The sequence below is a fragment of the Mustela lutreola genome, chromosome 8 (genome assembly GCF_030435805.1).
Source record: "Mustela lutreola isolate mMusLut2 chromosome 8, mMusLut2.pri, whole genome shotgun sequence".
NCBI lineage: Eukaryota > Metazoa > Chordata > Mammalia > Carnivora > Mustelidae > Mustela > Mustela lutreola.
The window spans coordinates 22,287,324-22,293,310 of NC_081297.1; the positions used below are offsets into that span (position 1 = coordinate 22,287,324).

Consider the following 5,987-nt stretch of genomic DNA (forward strand, 5'->3'; position numbering starts at 1 on the left):
ATCTCATTTACTCAGACCACAAAAATGTAAGGCTTTTTAGCACTAAATCAAATTTTTAAAAAAGTAAGATTCAAAATGTAGATTTCTAAATTTTACTAAAACCCATTAAACCATTTACATAAGGCAAATCCTTGAACTATTATTTTAATTATATAAAGGATTAGTATCAATCATATATAAAGAACTAACAAATCAATTAGGAAAAGGCACATGAGTCAATAGAAATATAAAGAAAGGAACAAAAATACAAGAATTTCACAGAAACGTAAATAAGAGGCCCCTGAAAGTTTCTTGACTTAATAATCATGGAAATGTAAATTAAGGCCAAATAAAGATAACATTTTCTATTCATGAGATGGGCAAAAATAAAAATCTAGTAATATTGCTTTGGCAACAATCTAGAATCATGAGGATCCTTATCTAGTTCTGATGGGACAGATGTAAACTGATATAATCACTTTAGAAATCCATTTAGGAATTTCTTATGAAGTTGAAAATGTGCATACCTTCTCATCCAACAATTTTATACTAGGTATATGACCCACAGAAATTTCTGCATATGTTCATCTCAATAGGAGTATGATAAACCAGGTAACTTTTTTAGTAATAGCAAAAAAAAAAAAAATTACAGCAAACAAGTGTCCAACAGGAAATGAAAAACTATGGAATACTCATACAAAATGTATTTTATAGCAGTGAAAAGACTGATCTACTCAATACATGAATTATTGGTATTGAATCTCACAAACATAATCCAGGTTTTTTTCTTTAAAAGGGCATTTTAATAAAGCCTGCAGATAAATAAAATGAATTAATATATCTTTTAAAAGGGATGATAAATATCAAAATCAGAGCAATAGTTTCTGCTTAGAGCAAAGGGAAGGGTTATGGAGTTGTAATGGTAATGATCTAGCTCAGGGTCAGCGAGCTATGACCATAGGTCAAACCTAGCCACCACCTGTTCTGTAGTTTTATTGGAACACATGGATTTACACAATAGGGCATAGTGACTTTCCTGCACTAGCAGAGTTGAGTAATCACAACAACAAAACAAAATACAAAGCCTAAATATTTTGTATCTGGTCCTCTACAGAAAATATTTACATACCTCTGTTCTAGTTTATAAATTATAAATTTAAATTTATAAATTTATAAATTATAAATAGGTTCATTATATATATAATATTTATATATAATATATATTTATATATAATTTATATATAATGTATAATATATAATATTTTATATATAAATTTATATTATATAATATATATTATATATAATATCTATAATTAAATAATGTCTTAAAATATTGTTCTTACAGAATTGGTGCATGGAATTCGCATGGCTTTATAGTAATGTGGCTAAGAATGAACTCAATCAAGCCAACACACCTTTCTAAGGTCACTGCTTACTTTTCATTAGATCAACCATGCAAATTACCTGGCTCCAATCTTGGAGAAAATCAGCAGACGGGACCTAACATAAATTAAGAAAGAAGTAAGGTGCTCGCTTCGGCAGCACATATACTAAAATTGGAACGATACAGAGAAGATTAGCATGGCCCCTGTGCAAGGATAACATGCAAATTCGTGAAGCATTCCATATTTTAAAAGAAAGAAAGAAAGAAAGAAAGAAAGAAGTAAGAATTAATAACATAAATTAGGAAATAAGTAAGAATTATAATAATAGCAATGCTAAAAAAAAGTTGGTATATTAAATTCCTAGGGTTCCTATAATGAAGAACCATAAATTGGGTGGTTTTAAACAAAAGAAATGGGGGTGCCTGGGTGGCTCAGTGGGTTAAAACCTCTGCCTTCAGCTCAGGTCATGATCCCAGGGTCCTGGGATTAAGCTCTGAATCGGGCTCTCTGCTCTGCAGGGAGCCTGCTTCCTCCTCTCTTCTCTCTGCCTGCCTCTCTGCCTACTTGTGATCGCTGTCTGTCAAATAAATAAATAAAATCTTAAAAAAAAAAAAAAAAAGAAATGTATTCTCCTACATTTCTGGAAGCCATAAGTCTGAAATCAGTTGTGTTGGCAAGGCTAGTTCTTTCTGGTTTGAGGGACAATCTGTTCTATGACTCCCTCCTACCTTGTGGTGACTATCAGTGATTTTGGTGTTTCCTGGCCTATAGATATATAACTCTGATCTTTGCCTCCATAGTTACATGGCTTTTTGTATAAGGACACAAGACACTGGATTAGAGCCCTCCCTAACTCAGTATGACCTCATATTTACTAAATGTACCTGCAAAGATCCTATTTTCTAATTAGGACACATTCTTGGATTCCAGGTAGACACAAATCTGGAGAGAAAACGATTCGACCCAGTACAGTTGGTATGGCCCCAAAGAAAGTGATTGTACATCTATACCAGACTACAGAATATTCTTAAAGTAATCATTACACCAGGGGCAAGTACATTGTACAGGGACTGCTCAGGGAGACAGAAAACACTCCAAATATTTAAAATAGAATTAAGTTAAAGTAATGAGTTATAGTGGTGTTCGGAGGGATAAAGAAGTCCAACACAATAATGAGGCAACCCCGCAATCACGCCTAGCCTGGAGAGACAAGGGAAGTAATAATGTTCCAGGGATCAGAATCACTCCACAGTAGGTAAACCAACAGTAAGCCTGCCAGGCAGAAAAGGGGGTTCCTTGAAGAGACAGAGCAGGTGACAAAAACAGATCAGGCTGTAGGCGTGCAGGGTAGAACACAGGTTGGAGATACTCTGTAATTTCCCACCCATCATCCCATTTTCCAGGCCCAGCTGGAAGCCAACATCACCTGGAAAAAAGCAACCTTCAGGCATAGATCCCCACTGCCAAGGTAAGAGAAAGACTAGGAATGGCTGGAGGGCAAATAGGCCACAGCCAGCCCAGCAAACAAGGAGAAATGTAAAATTATACTTTTTTAAGATGCTACTCATTGGGATGGAAGATTGAAATCAAACAGTTTAAGAAGGTAGGCATGGCTTCTAATGCTTCCAAACTGTTCAGTCTTCTCACTAAAAGGAAATGTTGCTTTATGAGTTCTTAGAAAACTGACAGTTCAATAAAATTTATTTAATGGATTTAGGAAAATCCTTAAAAGAGCTTAGTCTATTTTTTAAGTGTTGACTACTGTGTGTCACTTAATGCGATAAGTAGGTATTGAGCTAAGATTCTAAATACCTGTTTTCTAACTTTACTTCTTCTCTAGGATTGTTTTGAACTAATATAAAAGGATTTCTGTAAGAATAGCCATATTATAAAGTATATAACTAAGAGTCCTTTTCTCTTCCTCCTTCTTGATCTTTAGAATTAAAGAAAGTAATGAATATCTAAGTATATTTGTCCTTGAAAAAAGTATAGTTCTCCTTATACATATACCAAAAAAACAAATAATCCGATTTAAAATAGAAGACATGAACAGACATTTTTCCAAAGAACACAGACAGATGGGCAGCAGACTCATGAAAAGATGCTCAACATCACTCATCATCAGGGAAATTCAAATTTCAGTGTGGTTTCGCACTGAAACCACAGTGAGATATCATTACACCTGTCAGAAGGACTAGTAGCAAAAAGACAAAAAAATTTTAACTATTGGCTAGGATGTGGAGAAAAGAGAACTCCATGCCCTGTTGGTGGGAATGTAAATTAGTGCAGCCACTATGGAGAATAGTACAGCATTTTCTCAAAAAACTATAAAAAGAAATACCATATAATCCAGTAATTCCACTGCTGGGTATTCACCCCCTCCCCACTGAAAACACTAATTCAAAAATACATATGTACCCCTATGTTTATTGCAGCATTGTTTATACTAGCAAAGATAGGAAAGCAACCTAAGTCTTCAGAGATAGATGAATGGATACAGATGATGTTATTCACAATGACAGCTATAGAAATAGCTATTTATATAATGGAATATTATATAATATAATATGTATATTATATTATATATATAATATAATATGTATATTATATTATATATAATATAATATAAATAGCTATTTATATAATGGAATATTACTCAGCCATAAAAAATGAAATCTTGCCATTTATGACAACTTGGATGAACCCACAGGTTATTATGCTAGGTGAATTAAGGCAGAGAAAGAGAAATACCATATAATTTCACTTATGTGTGAAATATAAAAAACCAAACAAAAAGCCCAGAAACACTCTCACAAGTACAGAGAACTGATGGTTGCCAAAGAGGAGGGAAGTGGGGAATGGGTGAAATGGATAGAGGGCACTAAGAGGGACAAATTTCCAATTATAATATAAATAAATCACAGGGATAAAAAGTACAGCATAGAGAATACAGTCAATAATATTGTAATAACTTTTCATGGTGACAGATGGTAGCTACCTTTATTGTGGTGAACACTGTATAATGCATGTAATTGTTGAATCACCATATTGTATACCTAAGACTAATATAATATTCTATGTCAGCTATACTTCAATTAAAAATTTCTTAAAATTTAAGCTCTAGGGTGTTCGAAGCATTTTGATTCTCTTATAGAAATGCAGAAAGGATGTTTTCACCATGCACTGATTTAATAAAAAGTATGAAAATGTTATCAACATTGGTATTTGTGAACTGTCTATAACCTAAGTACAATCTCCACTAAGAAAAGCTTAAAAAAGAACTTTGAAGAAATGGATTGACTCCAAAGCTATTAAAACATTTCACATTTTAGACAGATCCCAACTCTTTGCTCTCTGACCATTTAAAATATTCATTGTTTCCCAAATAGCTTTGATGCAAACCCATCCCCATAATGATAGCAGAGCAAATTAATATGACTGTGGTGATTTCATTGGACTTCAGTGATGCCCATATTACATGCCAAAAAATGAACAAAATCAGATGGCTAAGACGAATTCCGCTGAAGAATATGCCACCTAAAACATCCTTGGCAGATGGCACAGAGTGGTCCAATCATCTCTGGGAAATAGCAAGAAATTTATTTAAAGCTTCTCTTCAAGTCTTAAAGACTTGGCAGACAGCAAGAACTCACAGGTGTGGGGTTCTTCACCAGCTGAGCTTTTGTGGGCCATTTCCCTCAATCTCAGTATAAGCAAACAAAGAGCCAAACAAGTGGCTCCTATGTTGTTTAATGATGACATTTATGAAAAGTATCAATGAAATGATCTTTTAATAAAAAAGCACCCAGAGGGCGCCTGGGTGGCTCAGTGGGTTAAGCCGCTGCCTTCGGCTCAGGTCATGATCTCAGGGTCCTGGGATCGAGGCCCGCATCGGGCTCTCTGCTCAGCAGAGAGCCTGCTTCCTCCTCTCTCTCTGCCTGCTTGTGATCTCTGTCAAATAAATAAATAAAATCTTTAAAAAAAAAAAAAAAGCACCCAGAAAACAAAATAATATTTAGACAAACTCATTTTCAAGGTATCTTGAAGATTTTCATAAAACTTAAATAAATAACATAATTTTGTGCTTTCAGACTATAAAAGAGAGATGTTTGAGCACTGCCCTGTGTTCTCCAAAGGTATGACTGATTTCAGTCATTTGTATTTACAAATCAGTGGACTTTCAATTCCAGTAAAGAGCTTTTCTTCACTTTTATTTTGAAAAGATACTTCAGTCACACTTGCTTTTACAAAAAATATTCTGAGGGTAAGGTGAGCCAACAGAAGACAGATCTGAAATATAATCAAGGTTCATTAATCAAACAGGAAATTGTACTATGACTTTAAGTACTAGGTTACATGATAAACAATTAAATGTAACTGAATTGCACCTTGGGTTTGAATCTATAGTTGTTTTAAGAGTGGCCTGCCTAGCCAGATATGAGCTCTGTAGAGCTTAGAAATCTGGGCTTTGCGGTCAAGTACATCTGGATTAGGAATTGCCTTCCACTGTTTATGATGTGTTTGACCTTGGAAAGTCATTTAAACTATGCTTCACTTTCATTATTTTTAAAATGGGTTCATAATTGTATCACACACATTTCTTCTAAGAAGTAAATGCCTTGG

General features: G+C 34.2%; 1 non-coding gene across 1 annotated transcript; it reads left to right on the plus strand.

Moving 5' to 3' along the window:
- The first annotated feature begins 1,505 nt into the window (after positions 1-1,505).
- LOC131839971 (U6 spliceosomal RNA) lies at positions 1,506-1,612 on the plus strand. The gene has a single exon (XR_009357093.1). It is a non-coding gene; the product is annotated as a U6 spliceosomal RNA (small nuclear RNA).
- Positions 1,613-5,987: the final 4,375 nt, after the last annotated feature.